At 37.1% G+C, this 18,966-nt stretch overlaps 1 protein-coding gene across 2 annotated transcripts in view; it reads left to right on the top strand.

Moving 5' to 3' along the window:
* The window catches only part of cntn4 (contactin 4), a 201,993-nt gene that overhangs the window by 145,774 nt on the left and 37,253 nt on the right, over positions 1-18,966 (top strand). The gene's annotated exons all lie outside the window — the stretch shown is intronic.

The following is an 18,966-nucleotide window of genomic DNA, read 5'->3' as shown; positions in this document are numbered from 1 at the left end:
CCTTTTGTTTTTGTTTTTTAAATAAAAATGATCGTGACATGTTACATGAGGCTTTCACTTGATTAAACATTTATCCCAACATGTAAAAAACACAGAGATATTGCACATCACAATTCTTAAAAAAAAAACTGAGATATGAATTTTGGTCATTATCTCCCAGCAAATGCTAATTTAAATTAACCTAGAAAATGTCCAACAATGAGTTAAAACAACCCAGCCTAGTTTGATTTAAACCAAATTTTAAACCCCCAAAAAACAGCACTGCGTGTGACTGAGCACAATTTATCAGTTTAAAGATCTTCAAAATGTCTGTCTTTGTTATTGTTCATCAAAATACATCACCTTGCTCCGCCCCTGAAATGACTTTCCATTACGCTGACATCTCCAAGACCTCTTATTTTTCATCCCTTGCCCTTTACCCACCCAGCACTATTCTAGTACACGTACGTAACGCCCACTTTTCACAATCCAATCAATTCCCAATCTATAAAAATAAGCCCCTTTCTACTTTTTGTCATTGAACTTTGCTTCAAAATGCACTGGATTACAGTAACTTGGCTTTGACTTTAGCCGCATCAATCCACTTATTTATGTTACATCCCTGTCATTTCTTGCTAACCTTGTAAACAGCAGCAGGTATAAAGACACCACTCTCATTAAGTGGAAATGCCATTAGAGAGTAATTTACAATCAGACGTATTGTTGTATGCAAATGGGTGTTAGTGTATGCGTGTGTGCGGATACATGCTGAGTGCATGCACCTGTCTGGGAGCCAAACCCAATCAAAGAGGGGTGCATTTGAACTCCTTTTGTGTAAGATTAATTGGCATAATTGTGCAAGTTCTCCTTGACAGCTGAGAAGGAGAGGAGCTGGTTTCTCCGGCAGGATAATCCATCTTCATAGCGACAGCCTCTTTTCTGCTAAAGAGAGAGAGAGAGAGAGAGAGAGAGAGAGAGAGAGAGAGAGAGAGTTACTGTTTTATCTTTAAAGGGCTAGTTTCACCAAAAAAGTCATTTAACACAACCTCGTCTCGACCTGTATGCTGTCATTTTCACTTTGGAACATATATGGAACACTCTCAGAAAAAAAAGGTACAAAAATTGTCACTTGGACGGTACCTTTTTAAAAAAAGGTACTGAAAATGTATATTTAAGGTACCAGTATGTACCTCTAGGGTACCAATATTCACCTTTTTGGATAAAAGTGTACTTTTTGAAAAGGTACCGCCCCAGTGACAACTTTTGGAACTTTTGGAACTTTTTTTCAGAGAGTGAAAGGGAAAAGAAAATATTCTCATTGTTTTTTTTCCATACAATGACAGCTCGTATTGACAACATCTGTCAAGTTTAGAAATGTACCATACAGCTTGAGCTATACTGTATTCTTCAAGTCTTCAGAAGTCATCTGATTTTTGTAGACAAGGACTGGTAAATAAATCTTTATTCACAGATAATATCTTATTTTTCTGTAGCACCACTTGTAGAGCATGCCAGGGTCATGGGTTCACGTCTCTATATAGTGTACTGTAAGTCATTGTGTAAATGCTGTTTTGAACCTGTAGTTGGGTACATTTGGACAAAACCAAACATTGGGTTTATATGAACCAATTTTGGGTTGTTTCATGGATAATTTAAACTAAGGTTTTTATAAGTCCATATTTAAAATGGTCAAAATTGGTCACTAGCTGTCACTGTGGTACACCTTTACACCTAAAGAGTTCATATGAGTACCTCAGAGATACATATTGGTACCAAAGAATGCTTTTTAGTATCTCAAAGGTACATATTGGTACAAAATGTATGCATATATGTACCTAAATTGTACACAATAGGGAGTGGCGGCTCGTGACTGCTCTTCCGACGGGCGCAAATTCAAAATATGTGTTTTTTTGCGTCATGTGAACCATGTGCATCATGTGTTTGGTTAAAATAAGTGCCTGCTGCACACGCGACAAAACCGTTTATGATAAAAGAGACAAACGCGAGCGTCTCTTTTATCATTAACCCTTTAGACGCATCTGCAACAGGTACTTATTTTGACAAGACACGTGATACACATAGGTTCACTCGACGCGCCAAACACGTTTTGAAATTACGAATCACACACATGACGGGCTACATACATGTTATGACAAACTTTGCATCGTGCGCCCTCGAAAAAAGAAGAACCGGCCGCCACTAATATTAGGGTCTTTTTAAAGGGTATTGCTTCAGTGACAGCTTGGGACCATTTTTCTGACAGTTTATAAAGGTATAAAAACATATAAATCTATATAGGCCTTAGTTTTATATATTACATTTACATTTTTACAAACAAACCTTACAAAAACAATACTGGTGTGCATATTGAGACAAAAAACGGCACTGATACATGTTAAAGGAACAGTATGTAGGATTGTGGCCAAAACTGGTATTGCAATCACAAAACTTGTGGCTAAAACTGGTAATGCAATCACACAACTGGTGGCCAATACACAAAATGACAACATAAACATCAGTTGAGGGCTGCAACTCCACTTTTTAAATGAAAAAAAATCCTGGCTGGACCACTTTTGTCAGTGATATAAGTATTTGAAATGAAAATTATTTCTTTATGTCTAGTGACATATCAGGGCCATTTTATGATTAATTGATATACATTTCTTACATACTGTTCCTTTAAGATATGTTAGTTATAGGTGTTTTTAAAATACTCAAACATGCATTTTAGTCTGGGATTAGGATAAACCCTGTCCGGGAAACCGCCCCATACAGTTTAACTGATGCAAATACCTAGCCATTTTTTAGATAACATTAATGTGAAAGAAGTAACATTTTCTTTTTATAATGTAAGAGGATTATGGCACCACCAAAGACACAAACCTTTTGAAAGTCATACACTGCTTCAAATATATAATAGCCTCAGGAGAAACGGAGAAACTGAAAAGACAGGGCTAAAGAGCCGAGCTGAGCATGCATTCGGCTCTTTTGTTATGTAGGACAGGTTAGCGGATGGGCTGACATTCGTTCGGTCCGAGAGCGTGCATTTCCAGGACTGCTTCTGAGGTGATTGTACACGACTTCTGCAGAATAGTGTGAGATCATACTGCTCGAGTTGACAGCTAATTTCTGCCTGTGCTCTGCTGATGTGCGCTTGTTTAACAAACAGTTGGATATAATAAGTTCGTCTGCAGCTTGCCGCAACCCAAGGGAGGTTATTACAGCGGCCAGTTGTGGGATACGATTGTTGCTACCGTGTGTCCTCTTGAATATGTAACACTGCAGATGATGAAAGATGTTTCTTTGTGGGTTGCTGGAAGTGTGGAGATTAGTTTATGGCTTATATGTTTTTAACTGCATTAAACACTGTTTGTTAAATCCAGGATTAAAGATATCAAGGTTATATTTTCACAGAATTTTCTTTACATTACGTAGGATGAAAAAACGTAAATTACAAAAAAATGACTTATAGCTGGTTGTCACCAACACAATCTGATGGCAATTTGTATTTTTTTTCTGAGGTGATTCATTTGGATTATTACATTCGTATGTTTCTGTATGATTCACTTTCGCAACTGTGACGTTGGGGGTTTCATTATTATTATTATTTAATAATCGTACATTTTTGTACAGGAATTTTCAGCGACAGGTTTATATATATATAAATTATATAAACCTTTATATATAATTTATATATATATATATAGAAAATTGAGAAGTTATTTTTTCACATGGATTTTTAGTATACCATGAATAATGACTGAATACATAAGCTTAATCAACAAAATATTGTTTATTTTTGTTTAACCAAGTCGTTGTACCCGAAGTCGAGCTAACGTCCACGCTAGCTGCTATATGTTTTGCATTGAGATGATACTTGAGGCTCGATGTGCTGCGGCTGTATGTGAATTCCTTGTTGCATAGCTTACACACAACCATGCTCTTATCGACGCTTCCATCCGTTCGTTTTTTATAAAAAAAAATTCCCATCCACGTGGCCAATCAAAGCGATCTCATCAGCTTCTTCGTTCATGTTCACTGTGGTTTGTTGTTGTCTGAAGTCATGAACGCTAGTTGGTGCTCCAGTATAATCAGTCCGCCGAAACTCATCCAATGAGAAATGTTCCGCTGTTCCATGTGAAAAAATAACTTCTCAATTTTCTATATATATATAAATTATATAAATTAGGGCAGGGACTTTAACGCATTAATTAAGATTAATTAATTACACAAAAAATAACGCGTTAAACATTTTTTACGCATTTTAATCGCACTTATTTTTGCACCGCGGAACATTTCTCATTGGATGAGTTTCGGCGGACCGATTATACTGGAGCACCAACTAGCGTTCATGACTTCAGACAACAACAAACCACAGTGAACATGAACAAAGAAGCTGATGAGATCGCTTTGGTTGGCCCGTGGATGGGAATTTTTTTTAATAAAAAACGAACGGATGGAAGCGTCGATAAGAGCATGGTTGTGTGTAAGCTATGCAACAAGGAATTCACATATCACCCGCAGCACATCGAGCCTCAAGTATCATCTCAATGCAAAACATATAGCAGCTAGCGTGGACGTTAGCCCGACTCCGGGTACAACAACTTGGTTAAACAAAAATAAACAATATTTTGTTGCTTAAGCTTATGTATTCAGTTATTATTCATGGTATACTAAAAATCCATGTGAAAAAATAACTTCTCAATGTTCTCAGGTCAAATATTTATATGTGATTAATTTCGATTAATTAATTACAAAGCCTCTAATTAATTAGATACATTTTTTTAATCGAGTCCCGGCCCTAATATATATATATATATATATATATAATTAATAAATATATAAAAATTCCTTGTTGCACTTAATGTTTAAACAACTTGAATTAATAAGTCATTATATATATATATATATATATATATATATATATATATATATATATATATATATATATATATATATATATATATATATATATATATATATATAATGACTTATTAATTCAAGTTGTTTAAACATTAAGTGCAACAAGGAATTTTTACAGCGTAGGCACCCTAATAAAAAGGTTTGCCTCAAGAGAAAGTGTGATTCATTAGCGTTTTTTATTTTAAAATCTATTCGTCGGTCACAAGATGACAATATTAGGTATATAAATGTAAGTTAACACAGAGGATCAAAGGTTTTCTGTGGAGGCATAATTTGTAAAAGGCAAACTAATGGAGACTTGACTTTTTTCTGCGTCGGAAATTGGCCTCTCTCAAAGAATAGCCTTTTGAAGAAGATTAAAGGTTGCCTGGTATATATGATGGAATGAGTTTTGGAGGAAATTTGGACTGTTGCCTTTTGATCTTCCTGAAATTTCCGGTTCTGAACTACTGCAGGGCAAGTTAACTAAAAAACCAGGGACACAAGTATATAAAGGATAATCTTATGAAAGCTGTTATAAAACATGTCAGGGTTATATTACCATAAAATTATGAGAGAGAAAAATAAGCAAGTGGCATTTTACAAAAAATAAAAGAGTAATGCTAACATTACCCATTTGTTGGGGTCCTGGTGATTACAAGCACCCCACCCCAATTATCAATATCAAAATATAAAACTCATTCTTATTGCTATAATTGAAATTAATGAAAAAATATATATATTTGCTGTTTCTTTAGATAAAGTATTAAAGGGGACATATCATGAACATCTAACTTTTTTCATGTTTAAGTGCTTTAATTGGATTCGCAGTGATTTTATCCACCTAGAAAATGTGTAAAAGAACAGCCCAGTAACTTAGTTTTGGGAAACCATTCTTTGCAAGCATGTGAAAAAATAAGGCATAGAAATTTGGCTCCCCCTGTGATGTCATTAAGGGGGCCCTTAATCTGCACTAAATGGCAGTGCCGTGGTTGGATAGTGCAAAGATCAGCTCATTTGCATTTTAAAGGACACACCCAAAATGGCATATTTTTGCACACACCTACAAAGGGGCAATTATAACATGTTATAATAAATAATCTATAAAGTATTTTGAGCTAAAACGTCACATATGTATTCCGGGGACACCAAAGATTTATTTGACATCTTAAAAAAAATTGACCCTTTAACAAAAATATCAGATTTACAGTCATTTCATGAAAATGTAAATTTTCAAAAATGTATTATCCTATTGAGAATAGAGGCTATTAATAGAGGCTTTTGGGATGGGGTTCAGGTGCAATGTGGCCATGTTTCCACCCATACAAATAATGACACAAATATACACCGAAGATTTTGAGGAAGCGTTTTAATGTCGAGTTAACTTCTCCCACTTGTAGATGCAGTTTGTGTCTTTACCGAGCGTGAGAAAAGACGAAGCTAAAAGAAAAGGAGTGGGATGAGTACACACTCTATGAAGTGATTGCTTGTCAGGATGATTTCCATTTAAAAGCACATCTGCCACAAAAGACGGCGATGCAGGTGAATGAAGGGCGGCGGTGGCGTGATATCAATTGAAAAGCTCAGGGATAGAAGGCGAGCGGCGCCGCTGTCTTCCCTGATATAGGACGCGTTTGAGGGTTGGGATCCGTTTAGGTTTATTTAATTAAAGCCACTTTTCCTTATCTTGTTTTAGGATTTAATCTCTAAAAGCATCCAAAGTTGTTCGCAAAGCTTGTTGACATCAACTCTTGCAACGTTATGTTTCTTTAGTTTAAAAACAGATGTTTTAATAAGAAGCTCCACTTTGTAATTGTGTTTAACCAAATTAAGTGGCATTATGTAAAAAGCATTCTGTCGTATTTATTAAAAAGTCAAATGTTGATATTATTTGATGTTGCGTTCAGTTTTTTCCTGCTAAAGCCTATTGTTCTGTTTTAATCTAATTGAACACCTGTTTGGAACATAGACACGATGATTAAACGTGATGCCGTCTCTCGAAAATACAGTCTACCTTATTCCTCATTAGCTCACCCCGAGGCACGCTCTCAACTGTTATGTTGCCAGCTCATATGGTTTATTTTAATTTCATACCCCTCTCTCTCTCACCTGAGGGAAATTAGGCGGTGTCATTTCCAAGGAATGTCAGCTGAAGGGGAACGGGCCCACCAGCAGAGATCTGGAACATGCCTTTTAGCTTCGAATTTGTGGTAAAACCCCAACCGTATGGGCCTCTACCAACATTACCCACCCTTCAAATTGAATGTCATTTATTTAACCTCCTATGCTTGTGTTTTGCTAATGGTATCTAAAAGACTCTTTAACTAGCAGAGCATAATTTGATATGCCATGTGGTGCGGCTTTGCCACAGACAATCTATAGGTATAGATTTGCACGGCAGACAATTGGTCAATCAAGACAGTGGACAGCACATCGATTGGCACTAATGTTTGCATTCCAACACAATTGATGCACAGGTTTAATTAAAGTTTTCATGCAGAATAATTTGAAAATGTGTTTCGTTTGACATTTGAGTCTAAAACTTGGAAATAAAGTTTTAGGGTTTACAAATATTAAACAAATAAAGTTACGTAATATAAGTAATGAAGAAATATAAGAAATATATTTCATTTTCAGGTCACTGATCATTGTAAACAAATGTGTGACATTGGCTATGTCAACTTCTTCGTACTAAAACTCAGTTTTCTTGATTTTATTGAAGCACATACTGTTAGATGCACTTTGAAACACTCTGAATCATACCTGTCAATATTGGGATTTGAAAATAAGGGAAATTTCCTACCCCAAACATTAACAACATTAACAGTATTAGCCTCGAGTACCCCATTACTTTTAAAATTGTTTAACACACAACACAAATAATAAAGAAAAACATATTTTTCCATGTTTAAGTGTTATAATTGGGTCCCCGGTGCTTCTATCAACTTAGAAAATGTGACAAAGATCAACCCAGTAACTTAGTTTTGGTAAACCATTCTCTGCAAACATGTGAAAAAATAATTCATTGAAATATGGCTCCCCTTTTGATGTCAGAAGGGGATAATGCCGCCCCTTAATCTACACTATCCAACCATGGCACTGCCATTTAGTGAAGAGATCAGCTCATTTAAATTTAAAAGGACACCCCCAAAAATGGCACATTTTTGCTCACAACTACAAAGTTTCAATTTTAAGATGCTATAAGTAAATTATCTGTATTTTGAGCTAGAACTTCACATACGTACTCTGGGGACATTAAATATTTATTTGACATCTTTTATTTATTTGACACAGGGAAATTCTTGTGAAATGTCCCCTCACTAAAAGTATTTTTTTAAAGCAATTATTGATTTATTTAAAAATACATTCTTAAAATGCTGTGTAGTTTGGGTAAAATGTGGTAAACACTATTGGTTGGTTTAAATTAGCCTTGAAAATCTCCATATCTGACCCAACCATGGGTTAAAACAACCTATCATTTTTCAAATGTATTTTTCTGTGTGTGAAAATAAAACTCAACTCAGTGTGCAAATGAATGCAGAGATATTTGGTCGTGATTGGTTTCCTGTGCTCTTTACTGCTCTAAGAGCCATGTTAGAGTCAGTGGGATTAGTTTTATCTTAGGGGACCGCAGGCTAATATCTTTTTTCAAGAAAAGAATCTGCCAGCGCAGCACCAGTAATCCATCTTGGTCCCCGCGCAGATTTCGGGCGGCATGTGTGTTGCTCTATTCCTAGAAGGAATTGTGTGCATATGAGAGCGAGAGAAAGAGATAAATATCACAGTGAAAGAATGAAGCAGGAAAGCCATTTGTGATTAAAGGAGCCAGGTTTGAGTAGACCCATAAGACCACAGTGTTTGGCCCTGATAAACGCTATTTCTCGCACTTCTTCGTCTCTCCCCGCACAGATGCTGACCCTGGGGATAGATACTGCAAAAATTAAAAGACTCGATAACTACAGGAAATACGCTGCGTGGTGCAGACTTCAAATCTTACAATTTTCTTTTACTCTTTTTGTTGTATTTTTTCACGCAAGGAAAATAAGTGCCTCTCAACAAATCACATGAAAAAAGATGGTGCTTCTGTCTGATTGGCTGATACAGTTATTGTGTATTTGCAAATCTGTGTTATAGGATAAAACTGGCAAAAATAATAATACACTGTAAAAAGTAACATTTGGATCAACTTAAAAAAATTACTTGTGCACAGAATCTTTCTATGTAGATATCATAGAGAACAATGTAACATATTGTATCAATGCATTCTTTGGCACCTTTAAATATTTTAGGTGTTACAGTGTAACTTTTTACAGTGTAACATGGTTAACAACTCCAAATGGTCAGGTCAATAAAATTAACTTGAAAGGATCTGCAAGCTCCCCAGTTTTTAGACCTTGAATACTCTTGCACTGTGCAGAGCATTTGTTGACTATGTGTCTATAAATAATAGTCAAACAACAACCAGTAGTCAAACTTTTTGAGATTCATGTATCAATGTACCTGTAACTCAATTGGCAGAGCATTGCATGAGCAACACCAAAGGGTGGGTTTATCCCCAAGGAACACACATACTGATAAACGGAATACCTTAAAATGCACTGTAAATCACTTTGGATACAAGTGTAAGCCAAATTCGTGAATGTAAATATGTAAGGAATAATTAGCGATGGGACGTTGAATTATTCGGAAAATAAAGCACACCCAAGGTGGTAATGGGACACGATGCAAAGCGGAGTTACACCGCAGGTCTGCATTATTTTAACTCTTTCCCCGCCATTGACGAGATTTTCCGTCTTTCCGCAATACCGCTATTATCCACCAGGTGGCGCCCTTCCGCAACTTTTTAAAACCGGAAGTATTGCCCTATGGCAAGCTGCTGCATGTCCGTAGCCGTTTCTCAAAACCAAGTACGCCGAACTCGGACTTGTGTCCTTCGTAGTTCGAACTTGCAAGTTCAGACTCGGAAGAACGAACTCCTGACGCGAAATGCATTCTGGGAAACTTCGCTGTCATAAGTCCACACAAGTCTCCTCTGATGCATCCTCGATAAAATGGGCGGATCAAGAACACATCCGGGGATTTTATGTGAACTTGGGCTTGATGCGAACTTTGAATTGGAACAGTACTTGGGCCGCGACTGATGACGTTTCACAAGTCCACAAGAACACAAGTACAGACAAGAACGCATATTGAGAAACGGCTCGTGTCTGTTTTAAGGATTGCTCTAAATGGGATCTGTATGAAAAGTCCGTCATAAAAATGGAATTATCTCTGCTTTTTGCTCAAAATATGGTGTTTTTGCAAAAACCTACCCATATTCAAAAGCTGATTGCAAAAGAACCACTAAAGGTAGGATGAAACGTTTTTTTTTTTGTTTGAAAGCAGAGGGTCTGTTCTTTCATTTGGTATATTGTATGTTTATATATTTAAAGAACAACATTTTCTGGAAGGCATTAAACTTTGGTGAAAATCATGAAAAACGCTGGCGCTGGCTGGCAACTTTTTTTAAAAACGCTGGCGGTGAAAGAGTTAAAATAATTTAAAGGGCCGGAGTCGATTATTCTGCTTATACCACGGTTACAACAGACGTTGCTGAGACATTACTCTGGTAGTTATTTTAAGACATCATTTGACATATTGGGTGTGCGTTTATAAAAAATAATGCATACCCATGGAACATTTCTCAACCAATCAGAATAAAGCATTTAACAACCTTGTGGTATAAATAATAATAATATGTACCTTTCACTGAAAAACTGTATACTGTGGATGGAATATAACTGAAGATACTTTTTTAATTGGACCCAAAAAAGTCTCCAGAGGAGACTTGTGGCACCTCTGTCAGACACCATTGATATATGGTGTGGAATATAAATGGCTTAAAGCAGAACATAGCAGATTATTTCATAGCATATTATTTAAGTCCATTTCGCACACAACTGATTTGGAGCTAAATTATTGCGCCAGCTGGTGCCACGTTGATTTATTTTGAGTTGAGAAATGACTTAGAATTATCTTGTGAAGTGGCAGAAGCCAAATGTACCCGTACTAAATCAGCGCAATGAATAATTGAACAGTGTAGAATGTGTTAAGAAAATTACCCCAGGATAAGCGACGCGACAACGTGAGGCTTCTTTGGAGGGGGGAACGGTTGGGGTACACGATTACGTCACAGCTGCTTCTTCTTCGCATAAAATCCATATCAGTGTCTCCACTGACATTAAATTAAAAGTTTGGCACTTGTGCATGTTTGGTTTTAATATGTCTTTCTGCAGGACTGTCTTTATTCTTTATCCTTTGGTCATTTTTACAAATCTCTGTATTGCCATGGAAACTTAATGCTAGCCCCCAGGAGACAGGGGTCAATGTGCTGAGCGCTCGCAGGAAATGTCACAGACGCTTTAGCCTGTAGCTCCTCCGGTATTTTAATAATGAAAGAGGAAAAACACCATTGTACACAGCTGGTTGTCGAAAACGTGTGCTCTTTGAGCTACGGCATGTGCCCAGAAGCTTCTGTCCATCATCTCTTATCTTATCATTATATCTGAATTACCAAGCACTTTGGACACCCGCAGAGCGAGCAAAACCGTATTATTAAACCCGAGAGCCATCGCTGACTGACAAACCAAATAACGCCCGTCTTGAAGGCTTAGATAAAAGCCACCGTGAGCTTGTTTCAGTGGTTTCTCCTGTAAATATCCTCACAAATGTCAAGTCCATGCCACCTTGAAATTACTTCACTTTTTGGGGTGTCATGAGACCAAAATTTCTAAAGTTATATCAATTCAAGTCAAGTTTTACAGTATGCTACTGAATATAAAGATATTATATCTAAATATATATTGTTATGTAATGTGTTACTTATTATGGCTGTAGCTTCATTTATACGGTAGCATAAGTCACGTATTCGATTCTCAGGGAATAGTACTGATAAAATGTTTACCTTGAAGTTGCAAATATTAACAAATTTTTTAAATATAAAAAGTCAATTTTCTTAAAAAAAAAATCTAGATAATTTACTCACCACCATGTCATCCAAAATGTTGATGTCTTTTTTTTGTTCAGTCGAAAAGAAATTATGTTTTTTGAGGAAAACATTCCAGGATTTTTCTCATTTTAATGGACTTTAATGGACCCCAACACTTAACACTTAACTCAACACTTAACATTTTTTTAAACAGAGTTTTAAAAGACTCTAAACGATCCAAAACAAGGCATAAGGTTCTAATCTGGCGAAACGATTGTCATTTTTGACAAGAAAAATAAAAATTTTAAACCACAACTTCTCGTCTTCCTCCGGTCGAATGCGAAACTAGTGTGGAGAAGGAGGACCGTTTCGACGTTGTTGTATGTTGAATTATACTAATAAATGTCTTTGTGTCAGTTTATTGTTTTAAATGGTCCGCAAATGTGCGTTTCATATATGTAACACGTGACCTTTCTACGTCACTACGCAATACGTGCGGTCGCGCTGGCGCGTCACAGGACCGGAGGAAGATGAGAAGTTGTGCTTTAAAAGTGCATATTTTTATTTTCTTGTCAAAAATGACAATCGTTTCACTAGATAAGACATTTATTCCTCGTTTGGGATTGTTTAGAGTCCTTTGAAACTCCGTTGAAAAAACTGTTAAGTGTTGAGTTAAGTGTTGGGTTCCATTAAAGTCCATTAAAATGAGAATAATCCTGGAATGTTTTCCTCAAAAAAAAAAGAAGACATCAACATTTCGGATGACAAGGTGGTGAGTAAATTATCTGGGTTTTTTTAAGAACATGGACTAATCCTTAAAGTAAACATTGCGTCAATAAAGTGTAAAGTGCTGAAAATTACCTGTATTGTTATGTTTGTTAATTTTCAACTTGTCACTCACTTTGTTTTTTTGCTGTACAGTTCCTTTGTATGTCAGTCAAGTAAATCAATGTTTCCTTCCTATTGTAGATGTATACAGACTTGAGTCAATAAGGCCTGCATTATAAATGCAACTTTACCGCATTAACTGTAAATCAGACTTGGTAGATGCTGTAATCCATTCCAGCAAATGCAAAAGTTTGATGTGGGTATTTGAGTGTCACCCGCATTGGTAATGAATGTTATGTCTTAAGAACCATTGGTTCGTGTACGCCAAAAACCGGAAAAATCAATATCAATTACCTGGCTATTGGAAAAGTGTCAACAGACAACCTTTCCAATGTCCCATTTTTCCCCTCTCTTCTTTTTCCCTTGACCAACAACTGATTGCTCTGTTGTTCTAGTGATAACCGCAGAACTCATCGGAAGACTGCTTTTTCACGTGGCAGTAATTGTCGACTAACCTTGAGGTTGAGAAGCAGAAAGCCGAGGTGTGCTCATCAAGGTGGCTCCCCGTAAACAGATCTCCTGACAGGGCGTGATCTAAACTGACCTGTTTCTGCCTCGCTCAGTTTATTTATCCATCTGACAAGGTCGTCGGTTTATCAAACGCACTTTCTAGCAGAAGGCCTACTGAGATACGGGCACATGATCCATCTCGCTAATGCCAGGAGCTCTCATGCGCCTCTCTTATGGGTATTAGCCCTCAGCATAGATCAGCCCTTCAGGTATAGGTCGACCCCCGTGCCCTGTGTGGGGGATAAAAGGACCAATCTGATCTTCTGTAGATGCTGCCTGACCCCGCTACATGACCTTTCCTTCCCATGGGACCTGGGTAAATGTTTTTAAACCATCTTATGTACCGAAAGAGCACAACTTGCAGGTAGGTCAGACACAGACAGTGCAAGAGAGTCACAACCGGCTTAAATCCGGTCCTGGGTCATCTTTGTGGACAACATTAAGCTCTTACAACCAACAATTTATAAACAGTAGACAGACAGACAGACAGCAATTTAAATGTGAAACACACATAGAGAATTGGATGGATGGACGGATTGACGGACAGACAGAAAGAAGGAAAAACAGACAGCAAAAGCGACCCATCAGTCTTTATCGTTTAAAGGGACATTCCACTTTTACAAAAATATACTCATTTTCCAGCTCCCCTAGAGTTAAACATTTGATTTTTACCATTTTGGAATCCATTCAGCTCATCTCCGGGTCTGGCGCTAGCACTTTTAGCATAGCTTAGCATAATCCATTGAATCTGATTAGACCATTAGCATCACGCTAAAAAATAACTAAAAAGTTTCGATATTTTTTCTATTTAAAACTTGACTCTTCTGTTGTTACATCGTGTACAAAGACCGACGGAAAATTAAAAGTTGTGATTTTCTAGGCAGATATGGCTAGGAACTACTCTCATTCTGCCGTAATGATCAAGAACTTTGCTGCCGTAACATGGCTGCAGCAGGTGTAGTGATATTACGCAGTCCCCTGCCATTGAAAGTTACTAAGGGGACTATTTTCAGGTGCTGCGTAATATCATTGCGCCTCCTGCAGCCATGTTACAGCAGCAAAGTCCTTGATTAAAACGGTAAATATCAAATGTTTAACTCTAGGGGAGCAGGAAAATTAGGTTTTTTTTTACGTGGAATGTCCCTTTAATGAATGGTTCTTTTAAATTGAAGATGGGCAAAAAATAAAAGGATATAATGGCTGCCTTTTCCTCCATGGCTTAGTTGTCTTTGTACCAACTCTTAAGTGCACTTCAGGGGAGATTTGAGGATTCCCTAAAACATTCTGTGGTCTCCGAGCAGCTCAGCGGTGCTGTGTCATGCAGTCTTATGTAGGAGTTTTACAGCCATCCTCATTAGCTGTTATGATCTGGGATGAGGAGACCAGCACTCAAGTTCATATGACTGGTAAATTATTGATACGTCCTCATTCGAACAGGCTGATGGAGTGTTTGAAGTTGGGAGTGACGGACTGCTGTGCTCATCCAGGAATAGACATGCTCTCCAAGAACATTCAAAACCACAGCCTTCTCCATCAACCTAAGGATTTTCCTCTGCTTGAACCCATCAACGTCAAAATTGATCTGTGAGGTTTCCCTACTCTTCCGATCCAAGCTGGTTTATACCGGTTACTGGAAGATCAGCATAGCAAAATTTATAGGTAGTAATGCTGTTAATGCAAGGTTAAAGTTTTTGATTGAACTAAATCAAGAAATACACTATGATATATTTGTAGATATTTAGGAAAAACGCAAAGTTCACACTGTTTCTCTGAAAAGCAATGCTGTAAGCCAGTTATTCTCTTTTTGTTACTTTTAACTTTTTTGTTTTGGTCTGTGTGATCCTGTCTCTGCCAATTTAGCCAGTAGTGTATTTCAACAGCTCGGTAGCCAGTTATCATTATTGCTTAAATGACACCGCAATGGACCATAAATGCAACCTCAGATGAACGCAACCTCTGAAATGAGCCACAGATTGACAAATAAATATTCACACGAGCGGCTTTGTAATATGCAATCAACAAAATTTTTTGCAGATAAACACATACTTCCCATTGTCAGTCGCACTCCTGCATTTTCAACACGGTGTTGGGTCAAAATGGGACGAACGCAACACATTATGTTGTATTGTAACCAATGCTGGGTTGTTTCAACCCATTGATGGGTCAAATATGAAAATTTTCTAACCATAGACTGTAAAAAAATATGGGTGTAGTGTCCGTGACGTCCTCCAAGAGCTTTTTTTGTAGCCAATAGTTGGCGATGCCATCTTGGCAGCATGTCACCATGCGTGGCAGTTCACCCGTCACTCAGGTGGCCACCCCCCTTAATTATGCAGAACTTTAAGGCTTAATATAATTTAAACAGATGAGTTCACACCCCTCACGGTTTTCACAAAGGGCAAAATTACCTATATAGACCAAAACACCTTTTGTACCAGGCTGTAAATATATTATTTTCTACTGTAAATTTGGCCATTTTAACATGGAGGTCCATGGGAATTTACTCTCTTTTGAAGCCAGCCTCTAGTGGCCAGTCGATAAATTGCAGTTTAAATCACTTCCATATTGGCTTCATCAGAGAGATCAGAAGGTTGCCCCTCGCTTTTAACCCAATGCTGGATTAAAAATAACCCAATTTTTTTTGAGTGCAACCATTCTATGCTGATTTACCTTCAATGTAAAAAAGTGTGTTGTGTTGTTTTAACCCATGGTTGGGTTAATGGACAAACCCAAGCAAGGGTTTAAATTAAACTAGAACATGTCCATATTTGACCCAACCATAGGTTTTAACAACTTAGCATTTTGCATTGAAACAACCCAGTACTGCTTAATTGTCCATATTGTATCCCACTATGCATTGAAACAACCCAGCATTTTTGTGTTTATTGTTAAAAGGTTGCTCTTAAAAATTCTAGCAAACTTAGTTAACATATAACTTATTAAGTTTAGAGACTAAACAAATAAAGTGGAAAGCAAAGCTCAGAAGATTTTGGTCTTGAAAATATTTAATGAGAAGTCTATATTAAAACCTGATTGGCTTTGTGATGTTGTGTTGAGATATCTACCAAAAGTGTACAGGAGATCCATCAGATTATTTTCATTTCACATGAGACCTATGCAAAGATCTCTATTTGCTTTCTATAGGATTAACTCCGATATTAACATAATCACACATTCCTTGAGTCTATTCTATAGCCTGCATTTAAAACACAACATATGTTCAGCAGTGTTGTTTATTCAGCAAAGTGTGTGCTTAAGATCGCTGTAAAGAACCATCTGATACCAGAATCTTAATCCATACTGTATACAACCTCAATGCCAGAGTATTTCTCCACCATGTGTGCTCTGTTTGTCTTTCTGCATTGTATGACTGTAAAGATAAAGCGAAGGAGCGGTTTTCGAAAGAGACGGTAGAACAAATGTATGTCTTAACTCTGAAACATAGCCTGCACCTGCAAGCCAGTAGAGGCACAAGAAAGCAGGTCACGCCTTGATCTAGATAAGACAATGCGCTGGCCTATTTGTTGCCTGTCTCTGGAGGTGGGGTGCGTTTCAGGTAGAAATGTAAAGGAAGAAAAACTTCCCGAAAATCGTTGATATGCTATAGTTAACCTGCTTTGTTGTGACCTGGAATTGTTTTAGTGCATATCTTTTAAATATATCACATCCTTATGATTTACTTTTTGGTTGTGGCACAATGAATGAGTACAGAATAAAGTTTGTGTTCTGCTAATAAATAGTTATATAAACTATTTTGCATTAAAATAAATATACATGCTTGTTTTATTCGCCTCAGCTCGTTTTTCACATGTGACACTTGGTGGGTGCAAAAATATATAGTTTTAGATTTTAGTAGATACATGGTTGTGTGTGCGTGCGCGTGTGTTCGAGTATGAAAAAAACTAATATCTGACCAAACGTGTGAGAAAATGAATACATTTGACACACTTCAACATGTGTTAATTAGATATTTATTATTTATTGTGGTCCTCTGTGGTGTCATTAATGAAATCTGAAGTTTGTGAAAAAATATTTTATTTTCATAATTTTTTCCACACCAATTAAACACACTCTTTCCCCCAAGCTTTGGTATCCACACTTCTCAAAACCCTTTCTATTTTTACACACACAACATGCATATATCACCAGCATTTTGGCCGAAATAAATGCAAAACCACTATAAAATAATGAAGCTCTCGCTATTTTTCTCAAGGTCTCCATGTCTTCCTTTTGTATTGTTCACTGTAAAAAATTATTTTGTGCCTTAAATGATTGAACTATATAAAAAAAATATTTATTTTTTAACCAAAATTTGAGTTAAAATAACATAAAAAGTCAGTAATTTGAGTAACTCTAATTTACTTAAAAATAGTATTTGTAAAATCAGGGTTTCCCACAGAAAATGTGTTAGTCAAGGTGGTAGGGTCGGGTGGATGGACGGGGCAGGGTTTCACGCGAAACTTTCATGTGCAGAATTTTTTTTAAAGTTTTTTTAAAGTTTAGTTTCGAGTGCTCACGTGAAGCTATCGCGCGCGCACGTGAAACTATCGCACGCGCACGTGAAAGCGAAAGTTTCACGTGCGCACGCGATAGTTTCACACGAGCACGGGATAGTTTCATGCGAGCACCTGAAACTAAACTTAAAAAAAAAATCTGCACATGAAGGTTTTGCGTTAGCACATGAAAGTTTCACGTGAGCACATGAAAGTTTCACGTGAGCACATGAAACTAACCTTAAGATTTTTTTTACTCCAATGTCACCTTAGGGGCTCGGTACTAATAACAATAGCTTAAAATAAACCCAAAACATAAGTCCACTTACAGTTCTTACGGACACATGTTTTATCAACTGGCTATCCTCCAGACAGTGATAATTTTGGCCGTGTGGCGCGCGTGCACGCTCGCGCTATTCTCCAAGATGTTTTATCAACCAGCCAGACAGTGACGGACCACTTCTTCCTCTCATTTGACCAGCAATTTTTTTTTTTTTTGGACGACCTAAGGCAGTAGGGTTTCCAGCTTAGGCGGGCCGCCCTAACTGCAAAGTGCTGTGGGAAACCCTGAATATTGATACCAAAATTTAAAGTCACATATTTTTTACAGAGTAAAATTACTTAACTTGGGTAGATTTACTTAATTTCCATATGTGTGAAATTGGCAAAAAAAATGTAAAATAAAAATTCCGCTTATTGTCTTGATGGCTTACGTTTCTTCCCCGCCACATAAAACCACCACAGGTTTATCAATGCCATCAAAAGTATTATTTTGTTTTTGTTTGTTTGTTGATCATGAAGTACAAAGTAGATGAGGAAAACTAGGATTTCGTGTGCGTTCAATGCACCGCCATTATTGTTTTTTGTCAGTGTTGAAGATGTGTGGTTTTTAGATCCTTTCATGTGCAAAACCCACGAGGCATTAAATTATACATCTGATTTTCCTGTTGCTATAAACATTCCAGAGGTTTAAAGTATGGATGTTGTCTCTGTGGGTCAAGGACAAATATCTGAAGGGTTTGCAATCGAAATGTTCATTTGCATGGCAATGGAAACAGATGATAATGTTGCGTTGGTTTATATCCTGGCGGCGTAAAGACGTGTGCATGAGTCATCTGGGTTGTAATGAATACTTTATTTGACTAAAAAACTGTAAAAGTGCCCATTTTCCGAAATAGCCTTTTTAAGGGCGTTTGGCTCATCTTACATAAAAATCTGTTTTAAACA

This window comes from Paramisgurnus dabryanus, chromosome 7 (genome assembly GCF_030506205.2).
Source record: "Paramisgurnus dabryanus chromosome 7, PD_genome_1.1, whole genome shotgun sequence".
NCBI classification, from domain to species: domain Eukaryota; kingdom Metazoa; phylum Chordata; class Actinopteri; order Cypriniformes; family Cobitidae; genus Paramisgurnus; species Paramisgurnus dabryanus.
Note: the sequence above shows the minus strand (reverse complement) of the source record. Positions and strands in the feature narration are given on the sequence as shown.